At 37.2% G+C, this 18,248-nt stretch overlaps 1 protein-coding gene and 1 long non-coding RNA gene across 3 annotated transcripts in view; one reads left to right on the forward strand and one right to left on the reverse strand.

Moving 5' to 3' along the window:
• Positions 1–18,248, forward strand: part of LOC105552655 (chromosome unknown open reading frame, human C3orf67) — a 323,025-nt gene that overhangs the window by 13,256 nt on the left and 291,521 nt on the right. The gene's annotated exons all lie outside the window — the stretch shown is intronic.
• Positions 17,255–18,248, reverse strand: part of LOC105552654 — a 223,044-nt gene continuing 222,050 nt past the window's right edge. The window contains exon 4 of the long non-coding RNA XR_001008051.1: positions 17,255–18,227. This is a non-coding gene — a long non-coding RNA (uncharacterized LOC105552654). The remainder of the gene's footprint in view (positions 18,228–18,248) is intronic.

Raw genomic sequence — 18,248 nt, forward strand, 5'->3', positions numbered from 1 at the left:
TCCTATCCATGAGAATGGAATGTTTTTCCATTTGTTTGTGTCCTCTCTTATTTCCTTGAGCAATGGTTTGTAGTTCTCCTTGAAGAGGTCCTTCACTTCCCTTGTAAGTTGTATTCCTAGGTATTTTGTTCTCTTTGTAGCTGTTATGAATGGGAGTTCACTCATGATTTGGCTCTCTGTTTGTCTGTTACTGGTGTATAGGAGTGCTTATGATTTTTGCACATTGATTTTGTATCCTGAGACTTTGTTGAAGTTGGTTATCAGCTTAAGTTTTTGGACTGAGACAATGGGGTTTTCTAAATATGCAATCATGTCATCTGCAAGCAGAGACAATTTTACTTCCTCTCTCCGTATTTGAATACCCTTTATTTCTTTCTCTTGCCTGATTGCTGTGGCCAGAACTACCAATACTGTGTTGAGTAAGAGTGATGAGAGAGCATCCTTGTCTTGTGCCAGTTTTCAAAGGGAATGATTCCAGTTTTTGGCCATTCGGTATTATATTGGCTATGGGTTTGTCATAAATAGCTCTTATTATTTTGAGATACATTCCACCAATACCTAGTTTATTGAGAGCTTTTAGCATGAAGGGGTGTTGAATTGTATCGAAGGCCTTTTCTGCATCTGTTGAGATCATGAGGTGTTTGTCATTGGTTCTATTTATGTGATGGATTGTGTTGATTGATTTGCCTCTGTTGAACCAGCCTTGCATCCCAGGCATGAAGCCGACTTGATTGCGGTGGATAAGCTTTTTGCATCAATGTTCATCAGGGATATTGGCCTGAAATTTTCTTTTTTTGTTTTGTCTCTGTCAGATTTTGGTATCAGGCTGATGCTGGCCTCATAAAATGAGTTAGGGAGGAGTCCCTTTTTTTCTATTGTTTGGAATAGTTTCAGAAGAACTCATACCAGCTCCTCTTTATACCTCTGGTAGAATTTGACTGTGAATCTGTCTGGTCCTGGGCTTTCTTTGGTTGGTAGGGTATTAATTACTTCCTCCATTTCAGGACTTGTTATTAGTCGACTCAGGGATTCAACTTCTTCCTGGTTTAGTCTTGGAAGGTTGTATGTGTCCAGGAATTTATTCATTTCTTCTAGATTTTCTAGTTTTTTGGTTTTTTTTTTTTTTTTTTTTTGCATAGAAGTGTTTATAGTATTCTCTGATGGTAGTTTGTATTTCTGTGGGATCAGTGGTGAAATCCCCTTTATCATTTTTTATTGTGTTTGTTTGATTCTTCTGTCTTTTCTTCTTTATTAGTCTGGCTAGTGATCTGTCTATTTTGTTAATCTTTTCAAAAAACTAGCTCCTGGAGTCATTGATATTTTGAAGGGTTCTTCATCTCTCTATCTCCTTCAGTTCTGCTCTGATCTTAGTTATTTCTTGCCTTCTGCTAGCTTTTGAATTTGTTTGCTCACACTTCTCTAGTTCTTTTAATTGTGATCTTAGGGTGTCAATTTTAGATCTTTCCCACTTTCTGATGTGGGCATTTAGTGCTGTAAATTTAATTCTAAACACTGCTTTAGCTGTGTTTCAGAGATTCTGGTGTGTTGTGTCTTTGTTCTCATTGGTTTCAAAGAGCTTATTTATTTCTGCGTTGATTTTGTTATTTACCCAGTAGTCATTCAAGAGCAGGTTGTTCAGTTTCCATGTAGTTGTGTGGTTTTGAGTGAGTTTCTTAATCCTGAATTCTAATTTGATTGCACTGTGGTCTGAGAGACTGTGTTATGATTTCCATTCTTTTGCATTTGCTGAGGAATGTTTTACTTCCTATTATGTGGTCAATTTTAGAATAAGTGCAGTGTGATGCTGAGAAGAATGTATATTCTGTTGATTTGGAGTGGAGAGTTCTGTAGATGTCTATTAGGTCAGCTTGGACCAGAGTTAAGTTCAAGTCCTAAATATCCTTGTTAATTTTCTGTCTCATTGATCTGTCTAATATTGACACTAGGGTGTTAAAAAGTCTCCCACTATTATTGTGTGGAGTCTAAGTCTCTTTGTTGGTCTCTAAGAACTTGCTTTATGAATCTGGGTGCTCCTGTATTGGGTGCATATATATTTAGGATAGTTAGCTCTTCTTGTTGCGTTGATCCCTTCACCATTATGTAATGTCCTTCTTTGTCTTTTTAGATCTTTGATGGTTTAAAGTCTGTTTTATCAGAGACTAGGACTGCAACCCCTGCTTTTTTTTCTTTCCATTTGTTTGGTAAATATTCCTCCATCCCTTTATTTTGAGCCTATGTGTGTCTTTACATGTGAGATGGGTCTGCTGAATACAGCACACTGATTGTTCTTGACTCTTTATCCAATTTGCCAGTCTGTGTCTTAATTGGGGACATTTAGCTTGTTTACAGTTAAGGTTAATATTGTTATGTGTGAATTTGATCCTGTCATTATAATGCTAGCTGGTTATTTTGCTCGTTAGGTGATGCAATTTCTTCATAGTGTCAATGATCTTTATAATTTGGTGCGTTTTTGCAGTGGCTGGTTCCAGTTTTTCCTTTCCATATTTAATGTTTCCTCGAGGAGCTCTTGTAAGGCAGGCCTTGTGGTGGCAACATCTCTCAGCATTTGCTTGTCTGTAGAGAATTTTATTTCTCCTTTGCTTATGAAGCTTAGTTTGACTGGATATGAAATTCTGGGTTGAAAAGTCTTAAGAATGTTAAATATTGGCCCCCATTCTCTTCTGGCTTGTAGAGTTTCTGCAGAGAGATCCATTGTTAGTCTGATGGGCTTCCCTTTGTGGGTAATCTAACCTTTCTCTCTGGCTGCCCTTAACATTTTTTCCTTCATTTCAGCCTTGGAGAATCTGACAATTATGTGTCTTGGAATTGCTCTTCTGGAGGAGTATCTTTGTGGCGTTCTCTGTATTTTCTGAATTTGAATGTTGGCCTGTCTTGCTAGGTTAGGGAAGTTCTCCTGGATAATATCCTGAAGAGTGTTTTCCAACTTGATTCCATTCTCCCCATCACTTTCAGATGCACCAATCAAACATAGGTTTGGTCTTTTCACATAGTCTCATATTTTTGGAGGCTCTTTTCATTCGTTTTCATTCTTTTTTCTCTAATCTTGTCTTCATACTTAATTTCCTTAAGTTGATCTTCAATCTCTGATATCCTTTCTTTTGCTTGAACGATTTGGCTCTTAATAGTTGTATACAGTTCACGAAGCTCATGTGCTGTGTTTTTCAGCTCCGTCAGGTCATTTATGTTCTTCTGTAAATGGATTATTCTAGTTAGCAATTCCTCTAACCTTTTTTCAAGGTTCTTAGCTTCCTTGCATTGGGTTAGAAACATGCTCCTTTAGCTCGAAGGAATTTGTTATTACCTACCTTCTCAAGCCTACTTCTGTCAATTCATCAAACTCATTCTCCATCCAGTTTTATTCCCTTGCTGGCAAGGAGTTGTGATCCTTTGGAGGAGAAGAGACATTCTGGTTTTTGGAATTTTCAGCCTTTTGCGCTTGTTGGTGACCTTCAGATGGGGTTTTTGTGTGGACATCCTTTTTGTTGATGTTGATGCTATTCCTTTCTGTTTGTTAGTTTTTCTTCTAACAGTCAGACCCCTCTGCTGCAGGTCTGCTGGAGTTTGCTGGTGGTCCACTTCAGACCCTGTTTGCCTGGGTATCACCAGTGGAGGCTGCAGAACAGCAAAGATTGCTGCCTGTTCCTTCCTCTGGGAGCTTCATCCCAGAGGGGCACCTGCCAGATGCCAGCTGGAGTTCTCCTGTATGAGCATCTGTTGACCCCTGCTGGGAGGTGTCTCCTAGTCAGGAGGTACAGGGGTCAGGGACCCACTTCAGGAGGCAGTCTGTCCCTTAGCAGAGCGCTCGAGCGCAGTGCTGGGAGAGCCTCTGCTCTCATCAGAGCCAGCAGGTAGGAACGTTTAAGTCTGCTGAAGCTGTGCCCACAGCCGTCCCTTCCCCCAGGTGCTCCATCCCAGGAGGATGGGAGTTTTATCTGTAAGTGCCTGGCTGGGGCTGCTGCCTTTCTTTTGGAGATGCCCTGCCTGGAGAGGAGGAATCTAGAGAGGCAGTCCGGCTACAGAAGCTTTGCCCAGCGGCAGTGGTCTCTGCCCAGTTCGAATTTCCAGGTGGCTTTGTTTTCACTGTGAGGGGAAACCACCTACTCAAGCCTCACTAATGGTGGACACCCCTTCTCCCACCAAGCTCGAGTGTCCCAGATTGACTTTAGACTGCTGTGCTGGCAGTGAGAATTTCGAGCCAGTGGATCTTAGCTTGCTGGGCTCTATGGGGGTGGGATCCGCTGAGCCAGACCACTTGGCTCCCTGGCTTCAGTCTCCTTTCCCGGGGAGTGAATGGTTGTGTCTCACTGGCGTTCCAGGCGCCACTGGGGTATGAAAAAAAACTGCAGCTATCTCGGTGTTTGCCCAAATGGCTGCCCAGTTTTGTGCCTGAAACCTAGGGCCCTGGTGGTGAAAGCACCCAAGGAAATCTGGTCTGCAGGTTGCAAAGACCATGAGAAAAGTGTAAAAAATCTGGGCTGGAATGCTTCATTTCTCATGGCACAGTCCCTCACAGCTTCCTTTGGCTAGGGGAAGGAGTTCCCCAAACCCTTGTGCTTCCCGGGTGAGGCGACACCCTACCCTGCTTTGGCTCACCCTCCGTGGACTACACCCTTTGTACAACCAGTCTCAATGAGATGAGCCAGGTACCTCAGTTGGAAATATAGAAGTTACCTGCCTTCTAGGTTGATTTCGCTGGGAGCTGTAGACCGGAGCTGTTCCTATTCAGCCATATTGCCAGCCACCTCATAAAAGATGATTTTATACTACTTTTACTAAGTAAGTTTGGTGCAAACTAAGAAGAAAGAAGAACTTTGTTAATAAAGTGAGAGTAACATAAATTTGAGGTTATTCATTTAGTTTATATGAATTTGGATATTAATGATTTGTTTATATGTTATTAACATATGAATTTTAGCTATCAATATACAATCTTCTTGGGTGATAAAAGATAGATAGAACAATTTATGCCTTTGTTTTATTCAACCTTAAATCTCAGTAGACTTTTTACTAAGATCTTCTTTCATCATCTGCCATGGTCACTAAGTTTCTTTAAAATAGCTCTTAGAGTAACAGGAACAAAGCATTGTTTGATGCACTCACATATCGCTTTCTGGTTCTACAGAAAAGCATTTTCAAGACTCCAAAGGCATGCTAAAGGTAGAGGGGATCACACAAAGCTTTATTTTCAGTGTAGGCAAAAGTGGTTCCTGCCAAATGGAAGAAGGTAAATTATGTTTTATTTTTAAGCTCCTTAACAACCCATAGAATCCCATATAGGCCCACTTATTCTTCTTATCTCCCTATCAGAAGCAGTGGTGAGGGTGCTGGTAGTTGGCCTTTTGATCAAAGTTGTACAAGACACTTGGCTGAACCTTAGAACAGAATCTTTTGCCAATGAGCCCTCTTTTTCTATGCAAAATCAAGCTTCATTTTTGCCCCAAACTCTAGAGCTTATTACTTTAGCCAAGGCAATATACTGTCTTAACTAATTTAAAAAAAAAAAACTTGAAGCTTTAATTATTGAGAAATCAATGAGTATCTTAGGTTTAACTTAGTCCTAGCCAGAGAGCAGTTGATATCTAAGTAAACCTGACGACGTCTTTGTTACCCTATTACTGATGCTCTTGACCTATTTAAGGAAAGGAAAACATTTCGAGGGGTGTTGGGGATGATGACTAGTTTTTAAATTCAGTTGACTATAGAAATAGATTCCCTTGTTTTCATATCTGCATGGAAAAACATTTCGATTTTCCAAATGGTTTCAGTTTTATAGTTTTAGCAAAGTAAATGTCTTATGGATTAAAGATCAAAATTATTAAATAACATGGGGAAGACATTCTCTCTCCTGACCTTGGGGATTTGTCAGATTGTGAGAAAATATACTAACTCTGTATTTGAATTTGTTGCTTATAGACAATCAAAATATAGTGCTGTTTTAGGAAGTAACGACAGAGATCATGTTTTTACAAGAAGGAAAGTGGAATAACAAGTATGGATTGTCTTTCTGTGCATTGCTGCACTGTTTTTTCCCCCCTTAAATGAAAGGGCTTTCTTTCAGCACTCTCAGTGTTTTACTGTGTTTCTGGCAGCGTAGCTCTAGGCTATTTTAAATAATACATCTCTCTAACAAGCTTGGAAAGTCACATAACAGAAAGGTATCTGGCTTCTAAAATTTTTCATTGTCAGAATGGGAGAGGCATTTTGTTTCATAAAGATACGTTTATACATCAAGAAGTCTTCATAAGTGAAGTCTTGCCAGCTGGTTTACAAATTTAGTCATCATTTCCTCAGCATCTCTCTAGGTCTCCCATGCCCGCTGGATGAGTATGCATATGGGATAGTTGGGGCTTGAGAACCAGCAACAGTTCTGCTTGAGGAATTACTCGTTCATTCAGTTGATAGGTAATTGAATTCCTCTTATTGTCAGGCATTGTGTTAGGCATGGGGGATTTGATATACCTCGAATTTGTATACTTCTCCCCACGCTTGCCACTGCCCTCCTAGTCCCAAACCACCATCACATTTGTCTGCCGTATTCTTAGAGCTTCCCGCTTTTTCTCTTGTCCTCTTTCATTCTTGTCTCCAGACTGCAGTAGAGTGGTCTTTCTAAAAACCAGCTGAAGTTCCCATTGAACTAAGGATAAACTCCCAACTCACAATACTCCTGGGTGTTCTGGTCTCACCTCTCCCTTCTCATCTCATCGCACTCACTCTGCTAGAAGCTCACAGTTTGGCTGCCAGCCTGCTTCTTTCCTTCCTCACGTACCAGTTGAAGTCCCGTGCACAGTGGTTTCTGTTCCCATCTCTTTGCCTGACTAACTCCTCCTCTTCAGCCTCCTCATCTCAACTTAAGTGTCCCTTCTTCAGAAAGCCCTTTTATGATTTTCCCTCAACTAAATGAGGTTCATCTCTGCTGCCCTTTCTAGCATCCCTTTCTTTTCCTTCATTACAGCTGTAACAGTTTATAATTATTATATGTTTATTTAATTATCTGTCTTTTTGAGTGGACTTCAAGTTTCATGAAGACATGGAGGCTGTTCTATTCAGCTTGATATCCCAGCACCCAACACAAGGCATGACACATAATAGGCTCTGAAATACGGACATACGGGCAGAAGGATGGGTAGACTAATGAATGAAGGGAGAAGCAGCACCCAGTCTCTGTCCTCAGAGGTTACTCTGTGAATGAAAGATCTATTTAAAAGGAAATTTAAATACATGTTGATGAATGTTATGCTGACATAAGAGCAAGACCTATGGGGAACATATGAAGTGTTAGGGGGAAGTAAGATTATAGGCTGGGAACCGGACAGATCTGTAGGCAAATTCTGCTTTATCTCTGTGGGACTTTGGTCAAATTACTTAACCTGCCTCACCCTATAGGGTGAGAGTAATAATACCTCACAGGTCTGTCATAAGCATTAAATGAGAAAACTAACGTAAAGTAATAATAATGGCTAACATTAAACACTTATGACATATCAGCATTATTCTAAGCACTTTAATTGTTTTAGCTCAATTACTCCTCAGAATTAGCCTGGATGGAAGGCATAATTATTACCTCTGTTTTATTATTTGAGGGAACTGAAACCTAGAAAGGATAAGGAACTTGCCAGCTACTAACTCTTAGAGCCAAAATTCAAACATGTAGTCTAAATCTAGAACCTATGCTCTGTACCCCCTTGCCAGGCTGCCTTACTTGTAAATATTGTTATTTTTCTATTTGACTATACATATATGTGTAAGTAGTAGATATATAGTAAATATTTTATTTGAATTTTAGTATAAGTTGAAAGAGCTAAGCCTTTTATGTCTTCTCAAGGGGTTTCTCATACGACAATTTTGTCTGTAGAGTTTCAGGAAGGATAGGTCTTTCTTTCATGCTGAGATATTTCTGTCTTTACCTTTATAAGAGCTAAATGCCTGCGAATTAAAGGAAGGACTTTACTCAAATCTTTATTTTATTTGCATTTTGCATCCCAAAGGTGATGAATTCATTTTAGACTTTTTAAAATGAAGACTAGGAAACAACTTTACCTCTTCTTTATTGATTTCTCTTTTTTTCTTTAAGATCAAAAATTATATTATTCAGGATCATACGCCTGTGGATAAGGTTGTTTCAGATCTTCATGACCTGACCAGCCATTATCTAAGCACATTACATTTTGCATGTGGAGCAAAGGGAGTGTTTATTATACTAACACATAGTATAGTGAGCAGTGAAGTAATGGAATTCTCTCATTTTCAGGGTCGAGGTGTCAACCCACAAAAGACTTCCTTGCTTTTTACAAAAATCATCTTAACTTGCTTATTTCATAATATTAGTGGCAGTTTTCTTTTCCAAAATATTTTAGTGTAACTGTGGCTAACAGTTTCACTTGAAGGTAAAACAACAGGTTTTAAAATTTATTTTATTTTTGGTGCCTTCCAAATTGCATCATCAAGGCACTGGGAGGCCCGTGGCTTCCCTGTGTGGTTTGCTAGGTGTTTCAGAGCCTGGGGGCAGACATCTGGTGCACAGGAGGAACACTATGAACCTGAGCTCTTAGAAAACAACCAACCACATCTTGAAATAGAAATTCATTTTCCTCTATTTGATGCTGCCAATCACACTAAATGATTTGGGGATATTACATTTTTGACAGGAATTGTATTCATTTTCTGAATATTGTTGAGCTGCATTAATTCCTTTTTCTATCCTGATTTTGTCATTATCTCAATGAATTTTGAGAGACATTTTGTACTGTTGTGCCTCTAGTGAATTGACGTTATTTTTCTCATTTTCATGCAGCTCAGTAAGTGCTTTTTCAATAAATGGGTTGAAAACACTGAGACCCTGTGGTGTGCATCATGTGCTGTTTGGAGAGGTTAGAATTCTTAGCCCTTGGGTCGTGGAGAATATTATTGCTGTGTACAAGCTTTCACGTGTTGACCCCTTAGCTGTTTGAAGTATTACTTGCATTTGGAATCTGATAAAAGTTGAAAGCAAAAGTTAAATTCTTTAAAAAAGAAAAAAAAAAACCCTAAAAGTGTACCTTGTCCTTAGAAATTTTAACTGATCCTTTGTGATCCTTGCATGGCAGTATCCTGAATTTGAAATTGTATCTGAATGGAGTTTAATGATTTTAATGTGGAATTCAATATAGAATTTATGATGCTCATTCCAGAGTTTTTATCTTTTCCTTTTGCTGTGCTTCCTAGTTGTGTGGCTTTGGACTCAGCACTTTAATCTGGTGTTTCCATTTCCTCACAGTAAATGGTAATGTGAACTCTTTTATTTTAATGGCCGGAGTTAATTGAAGACATTGGTCTTTTTCTAAGAATTTTAGGGAGTTTAGGTCCGTGTAGACCTCAAAGTTTCCTCTTTCATTTCTATAATATGGAAAATTGGACATCCTTCCAAACAAAGCTTTAGCCTCAAGCTAATTTAATGAAAGTTACTCTTACGTTACTTTTTCCGTACTGCTACTAGTGAGCTAGACAAAGAGGTCAGAAAATAAATCTAATAGAAGTTTCAGAGTCTTCTACCCTATTGAATTTTGCTCCTACCTTTCCTTCTTCAGTGACATTGGAGACAGTAGGCTCCTTTGAAACTTTAAACTAAGTAAAGTGAATATGGCCTCACAGCTGCAGACCTGATCTTTTCATATGTCATCGGTCTTCTTCAGCCTCTTTAAAGCCACTGGAGTTGAGAGAATACCTAAATTTGATATCTTTAGGTCACAATGACATTAGTGAGAGCTTTTGAGATTGTATCCATTTAACTACGCACAACTCTTTCTGTGGAAAATTTGCTTTCTTATCTTTTTGGTCATTCAGTGCCTTCCTTTAAAGAAAATAGTGATTGCTTTGTAGCATTTTAAGTTATTTGTAAAAGAGATATTAACCAAATGCAAAGAATTATTATGTTATCCAGTGAAATATTTTATGTCACCAAGGGAATACATCTCTAAACTATGCATTGAGAACTAGACAACAATGGCCAGTAGTAGCTCTTTTTTAAACTAGAAGTATTGTACACTAAAGTGGCAATAACATTTCATTAATATTTTGAACACATCTCATGGCTAATTTCAATTTCTATTTTTTCTTCTTAAAATCATCAGTATTTAAATCTCATTATTTTAATTATGTCAAATTAAATGTACTTGCATAATCAGTATATTTTGTTACATGCATTAGTAAAGAGAGCACTTTAAGATACTTTGCATTCTGACTTTCTTAATATATTAAATTTGCATGCCTTAAAATAGGTTTTATGTGGAAGTTTTTGATAACATATGTGGTAAGTATATAAATCAGATGCATATCCTTTATCTATTAAACATATGTTTATGAAAAGTTTTTTTTTCCTGTTTCTTAGTTTGGTTCATTTTGCTTTTCTAAATTATTTTTACAATACTCTTTAAACAAACTAGATGCATGTTCAAAGCTAAAAGAAAAGAAAAAATGCACATATACAAATATTTGGAAGTGTTTTTACTATGTAAAACAAAATAATAAAAGGCCATACATTTGTTAAGTCACTGTGCAGTTAAATGTTTGCCATATCAATTTTCAGGGCACAAGTCAGGGTCCTGTGATGGGTCAGATTATAGACTTGGGAGTTACTGGCTCTACCACTTATTAGCATGGTGACCTGGGGTAAATTCCTGAACATCTTTGTATGTCAAAGCCTCATCTGTACAATGGGGGTGATATTTATATGTGTTTTTTGGGTAGTTAAGAGGGTTAAATTCAATAATGCCAAATTCTAAGTGCACAGTATATTTTAATTTATAATTTTTGTATTCTTTCAATATACATAAGAGTACATTGCTATTTAATTTTTAAATTGTTCTTCTGAAACATTTTGAGACAAACTGGGCATGTCTGCTTTCCTTGTGAAATTTTCATGCTACTTGTCCCTAAAGACAGATGGAAAAGCAGCTTTTTCTTGGCAGCCTGCTTGACTATTGACTTATGCAAGTTCTCTATTTGGAAAGAAATGGTTGGCATAAACATGAAGAAAAAAGTGATTGCTATTGTTTTGGTATGGATGCTAGTTATTTATTTAAAAGACAACTGCAAGAAGTCCTGGCATCAGAGTCCTGGTATGAAGGGAGTTACAGGTGACCAGACCAAGTGTAGAACCATAGATAGAAATGTTCAACTGTGAAGAAGCAGGACCTAGGAAAAATAGATAAACGGTAGACTTCCAGTGACTTAATGCATAATAAACGGGGCTTTCCCATTTTCCACTGCCCCTGTTTGCCTTCACTAACAGTGATGATTGAATCCAATTCATAGCAAATCACAGATCCTCCAAATGCACTCCCTTTTTTGATATGGCAGTGCCAGGTAGATATGTTTCTTCGATGCCATGATATGTAGCTCACTTTTTTTCCTTTGGTCAAGAGAAATGTGTCCCTGGTTTAGTTCTTCTTCCCTTTCACTGTATTTCATTTTTATTCTGGTAGTTAATTAAATTTATTGTTAGCAATTCAAGTATATCATGGCATCTTATGAAGTCATTTGGCTTTAATAAGTTGGCTAGTTGTGAATACAAGAAGAATCCCCCTTTGGGAAGGACTGGTATCTCTAAGGTTCCTGATTTCTGTATTTTTTTTTCCTCATAAATTGTGAAGTTTCTGAATTGGATGTAAAAATATCTCAGATTCTTTGGATTCATAGAAATGACTGATAGAATGGCATACATGTAGTAAATTACAAATATCTTATAATAGCACTTATACATGTCTGTTATGGCATTTATTACATAATGGTCTTATTATCTAGACATCTCAGCAACCAACTCTCCACCTCCAAATAGACCATGAGATCTTGAGGGGCCAGAGCACTTATATCCCAATGAAGCTACTATTGAACTTCCCATTTCTAAGCCCCATTTGTAAAAGACATTGCCCAGATATTATAATAGACATCAGTAGAGTTCATTGGACTTTAGACTGGTTATGGTATAGTACCTATCATGGTAGTACATGATCAGTAAATGTTAATTTCCTTCTTTCAGTAGTTTTCTAATTCTTTGCATTATTAGACTTCCCTTAATTTGGCTTCAGTTTGTTCTGTGGTATACTTCTTTTGGGAGACAGAATGAAGATATGGGTGGCCTAAAATTGGTAAGGTAGTAATACTCACATTTAGAATTTCCACTCATAGAAAAGGAGTTTTGGAGCTAGCTAGAGTTAGATAATTAAAAATCATCCAATCCATTGCTTTTTAGACACTTCTGAATCCCCTCTGTTACTTCAAACAAAACAATTCATCCTCCCTTTTTTTAATCTTATGTGCATTTTGGGATGAAAATGTTTATATGTTTTATGTAAACAGGATGCCATTGCTCCCTCATAAGGTTGAAATCCACTGATATGGTTCAACCTTCTTTTTAAAATTGGGTAATAATATATAGTCAAATAAAGCTGATATTGCAATTTTCAACCACATTTAAATTCCATGTTTTAAGCTACTCTAACGTTTGTTTTTACTTTTTAAATGATCAGTATTTGAACTTTAAGTTTTAGATTTTGGTCTTAGCCTGGGTCTGTGGGGAAAAAATCAGGATTTCCTGCAGCCCAAGCTTCTTTATCCAGTTGCCCCACAAAGTTGGTGGTCACTGGGTACTCTAGGCTTCTGGATCTGATCTCAGGCACCTCTCTCTCCGTAATTCATTCCACTCCTCCTCCTTGCCATAGCCACCTTGTTTGCTGAGCACCTTAGAAGCTCTCAGCCTTTGGCTCAAGTTTTTCATCCAACCTAATCCCATGTCTCCATTTTTTGAACCCTAATCGTTCTTTAAGGTCCAACTCAAATGCATTATCTTTCATAAATACTTCCCATATCCTCCAGTTGTAGTAACGTCTGTGCTTCCTCGGTGTTCTCATAATTGTGTGCATGATTACTTTGAGGGCAGGGACTACATCTTGTCATCAGTATAATCCCTACAGCACTTAGAAGAATTATCTGTGCATGATTGGTCCTCAGTAGTGTTTGTTATACTATATTGTACTGAAATGTGTTGATACACTGTCGATGTTGTTCTTTGATTAGAAAAAGACAGGAAAACAAACAAACAAAAAAACAAGAATTAGAGTAGAAAGCAGGTGAACAGGACTAAGAAAGTGTTCTGTTTTCCTTTTCTCAATTCTTAGTTCCCGAAAGACTAGTGACTGAGCTTTAATTTAACCTTTTAATTTGCTCTGCCATGTATAAAGTGCATTTCTCTCTACCACAGCTCTACTGGCAGAATGGTAACTATATTAAAGAATGCGTAAAGGCAGGAGAATTTAGGTAATGAATGAATTTTGTTAAAATGGTCATGTGGGTAGAAGTATATTCAAGTAAATGTTTTCAAGGCCATACTAAAGCTGTCGAACACCACAGTTGACTCTTAGATAAAAACTCTGAGTTTGAGTATAAGCCTACAATAGAGGTCCCCAAAGACAACTTTAATTAAAACCAAATAGTCTGCCCTTGTTTACTAGAACACATTAGTGACCTTCGTTTTATGTCATTTCATATTAAAAAGATATTATAATAAACTATTTCAAACAATGACAGTAATGTGAAATTCTCAGTATAGTAAGTGGTTGGTTGCATTTATTAGCAGTAAGTAGGAACAACCTTTCTGTTTCATGTACATAGATGTTACCATTCTCTTTTTTTGAGGTTAAATGCCATTGATCTATAACTTGGAATGTAAACTATCTCTTAGCATTATTTAAAACCATATGTGATTATTGATATGCTACAAAGAATGATTTGAAATAAATATATGAATTCACTGTGTTTAGAAACTGACGTGTTAGCATAAACTTTTAAAAAGCTTTAGCAGCTCGATTCTCTATTATGGAGCATCTACCAATCTTATCCAATTCCCTGGTTTTTTAAAGGAAAAATCCTGAAGCCCAGAAAAGGGATGTGACATCTCTCAGGCTGCAGTTTCTTAGTGGCAAAACCAGGACTAAAGCTCTGGACTTTTGACTCTCTAGCCTCTTTTCTTGATATCTTTCCTGCCTTTTAGTGCTTGAGTTGCAAAAAGGTGAACATGTATTATGATTTCATAATCATGGTTTATGACACTTTTAAAAAATGAATTTATTTCTGCAAGTACTTTGAACTCTCAAATGCGGAAGGTCAATTCTGTTATGATACCCCAGGTTTCTACTTCTCTCTCATTCCTCTGCTTCAAAAATCAACAGAAATAAGTCAGATTCTTTGCTTGGGTCAGGATTAGCAAGGCAAAAAACAAAGCAACTTATTTTAATGACCATTTGATTGTGAGGGTCAGATATCTATTTATATTATTTCAAGTAAAAAGATATGTACTGGAAGAACATGGAGAGATCTTAAGGAACCCAACCACAAAAATTGGTACAGACCTCGTGGGAGGTGAGAGTTGTCAACAGGTCTCTCTCTCTCTCTGTCTCTCTCTTTCTCGCAGCTACTTTCATCTCTCATTTTGTTTGTAAGTCTGCTGCTCAGTTCTTCTGTTTCATTCTGCAGACCAGCTTTTTCTGATTTCTTGTCATTGTGTATGTGGACAATAATGGCTACCAGTACATCACTCTATCCCATCATTGTGTGACCAGTTTCAGTCTGTGTATCTGCTGGTTCAGAGATTTGAAATAAGAATCGGGACTGGTCCTTAGAGTACTTTTAAGCTAAGTGCTCTAAAGCTGGTTTCAATTTTAGAAGTTTTAAGCTGGAAGAGATTCCATAAGAAGGCAGTGTAGGCAGGGTGGGCAGATGGACTGATACACCCACTCCACTGCTCTTTAATTATAGACACTTGACAGTCACTTTAGAATTTATTTTTCTCTCAGTCACCTGCCAGTGACTTCTACAGATATTCCTGAGCCCCTCTAGTGGCATTCATGGGTAAATGGTTACTGAAATTTTTCATTATAGTCAGATCTATTATACTTTTGATGCCAGTCTTGTCGTGGGTCATGTACTTTATTTACCTGGAATCCTAAGGTTATCTTAATGGTACTATCTAAATTGTCTTAATTTAGATGCACTGTGCAGTCATTTAAGCACTAAGCTATAATTCTTTAGTGTTTCTCTAGCTAAATAATAACACTGATTAGAATGGTTGGATTTATTGAACATCTATAATACATTAGGCCAAGGAACCTGGACTGCTTCTATCTTCCATCTAGGGCCTTAGAGTCCTCTACTGGATCCTGTATATCTGGTCAGCAAGCAAAAGAAAAGAGAGCCTGGAGGAACACATGGGAAGATGTTTGGGGTCACAAATATAAAGCTGTATTTGCCAGGTTTGCTAAGATGGTTTACAAAATTTCATACATAGCTGTCTCACGTTACCTAAGAGCTACAGGTAGGATGCAGCTCTGCTTTATCTATAGGGTGAGTATGTATCTGGTCTGTGTCTTCTCATTCCAGAACCCAGATAGAACAAACAGCCCCTATCTGGGACATACTGTGCATAAGTCGAGAGCAGAAGAGGAAGACTCTGAGCAGAACCACACAATTGAATTTAAAGCTTCTCCTCATATTTGTGTGGCACATGTTACTTCTACTTACATTCATTGGCCAGCCCAGTTAACATGGCCAAGCCTAGAATCAACAGGGCAGGGATGTATTCAGTCTCCTATGTGAAAGGGAGATAGCAGATAATCGTGAACAGTGATAATTTACTATAAACACACACACACACACACATTTCATGCAATTATCACAGCACTCTTAAAAGTGGATATTATCATTATTACACAATTTATTAATTTAACAAATATATATGAGCACCTATTGTGTTCTAGATCCTGTGGCTCTTGAGAAAACAAGAGTCAAGTGAGGACTCTCCTATCCTTGTCTCTTATGCACTGGTAATATGGGTTTATTTTATTTAAAATGTTATGAATATCAGATATACTTTATTGTAAAACAAAAAAATTCTCAAACTCTTTGGGATCAGGATCCCTCTGCACTCTTAAAAAATACTGAGATCCCAAAAGGACTTTTCTTTATGTGGGTTGTAGCTCAATATTTACCATGTTGGAAATTAACACTGAGTGATTTAAAAGATATTTATTATTTAGAAATAATAATAAATCCATGACATGTTAGCATAAATACCTATAAAAACCTATACATAAAATATCTATATTTTCCAAAATTATACTTACAAAAATAATTTAGTGAAGAGTGAAATTATTTTACATTTTTGCAAATCTTTTTAATCTCTGGCTAAATGTTATAGAACACAGGTAGATTTTCCTGTCTGCCTCTAATTCAGTCTGTTGTGATATAATACATCATGTCACCTTTTGAAAAATGCCACTATATGCTGTAAGAGAATGAGAGTGAAAAACAAATAACATGTTAGTATTGTTATGAAAATGGTTTTGACCTCACTGAGTTCCTGAAGGAGTCTTGCAGACCCTTAGCTATCCCCAGACTACTCTTTGAGAATTAAGAATCTCTTAACCACATTTTGAAAACTGCTATCTTAAAGTATACACTAAAAGCAAATACATGACATCCTCAGTACACTTTGAAAGTGTCACCATTCTGCTAATCTGTTTTATAAATTAGGTAGCTTTATCATTCAGGTGGGCTAACTGCTCTAACAGATAATCCCCAAATCCCAGTGGATCACTTAACACAGTAAAGCTTCATTTCTTGTTCATATCACAATTCATTGCAGGCCAAAAATAGGAGCTCTGTCCTGCAGTGTCATTTAGGGAGACCTAGGCTGCTTTCATATTCTAATCTAGGACTACATAGTCTTCTGCTGGATCCTCCATATCCCTTGTTTGTCAGCAGACAAGGGAAGAGAGAGCCTGAATGCTTTCATATTCTAATCTAGGACTGCATAGTCTTCTGCTGGATCTTCCATATCCCTTGTTTGTCAGCAAACAAGGGAAGAGAGCGCCTGCAGAATCACTTGGGAGGATGTTTGGGGTCAGGTTCCCCTGGCCAGAACTCATGCGTCACCTGTAAAGCATTGCGGGCTAGGAAATGTAGTCTGGTTATATGCCCAGGAGAAAAGGAAACAATCAGGCTTAGCCAAGACACACCTGCCTCCACCAGAATAACCAATTTATTCTGATTATTCTTGTTCTATACATAAATAAGTTAAAACTTGATTATTTGTTTTCAGCTTTTTTGCTGTTACAAAATTTAAGTGGCATACAGTGTAAAATAATAACACTTATGGTTTGAGACAAGTTATAGGGTCATGCAATCTAAAATTTTTTTTAAAAACTTTATTTTGAAATAATTTCAAACTTAAAGTTACAAAAATAGTACAAAGAACTACCATATACCTTTCACTCATATTCACCAATTATTAACATTTTGCCACATTTGCCTTTACAGTTTTTTTGTATGTGTGTGATCCTGTGTGTGTATGTGTGTATACACATTTTTTTCCTCAAGCTATTTGAGAGTATGTTGCACACTTTGTACTCCTTTATTAAACACTTCAGTATATATTTACTAAGGACAAAGACATTCACTACATGACCACAGTACAATTTTCAAAACCATTTAACATTGATGCAGTACTACTACTATCTATGGTATAGACATACTGTCCTTCATAGCAATTATGTTTTTGATCCAGAATTACACAGTACCTTTAGTTTTCACTTGTCTCCCTTAATTTGTAATGGTTCCTCAGCCTTTCTGTGTCTTTCACATCAATGACACTGCTGAAAAGTACAGGTCAGTTATTTTGTAGAATGCCCCTTAATTGAGTTTGTCTGATGTTTTCTTATGATTAGATTCATGTTATGCATCTTTGGCAAAATATACTATAAAGTGATGTTGTGTCCTTCTCAGTGCAGTTTATCAGGAGGCTTATGATGTTTACAGCTGATGTTAACTTCAACCACTTGGTTAAGGTGGTCTCTACCAGGTTTTCTCATAGTAAAGTTACTGTGTTTTTACTTTAATATTAGTTGAGTCATTTGTGGGGCTATAATTTGAGACTATATAAGTATCTTCTTCCTCATTAAGCTCTCATTCACCAGGTTAGCATGATGATTCTTGCCTGAACTAATTATTACTGTAATAGTTACAAAATAAAGTGAATTTTTAAGTTATTTTCTAGTAACACATGGAAGAACCAAGTATGGTGGACATTTATTAGTTGTCTAACTAGCATACTTTGCCTCATTTTTCTCTTCCAAAAATTATGTGATCTTTGTTTGGGTATCTCCCCTGGCCAGTGCAGCCTATGTGTGTCTAGTAAAATG

Source organism: Mandrillus leucophaeus, unplaced genomic scaffold (assembly GCF_000951045.1).
Source record: "Mandrillus leucophaeus isolate KB7577 unplaced genomic scaffold, Mleu.le_1.0 Scaffold57, whole genome shotgun sequence".
NCBI classification, from domain to species: domain Eukaryota; kingdom Metazoa; phylum Chordata; class Mammalia; order Primates; family Cercopithecidae; genus Mandrillus; species Mandrillus leucophaeus.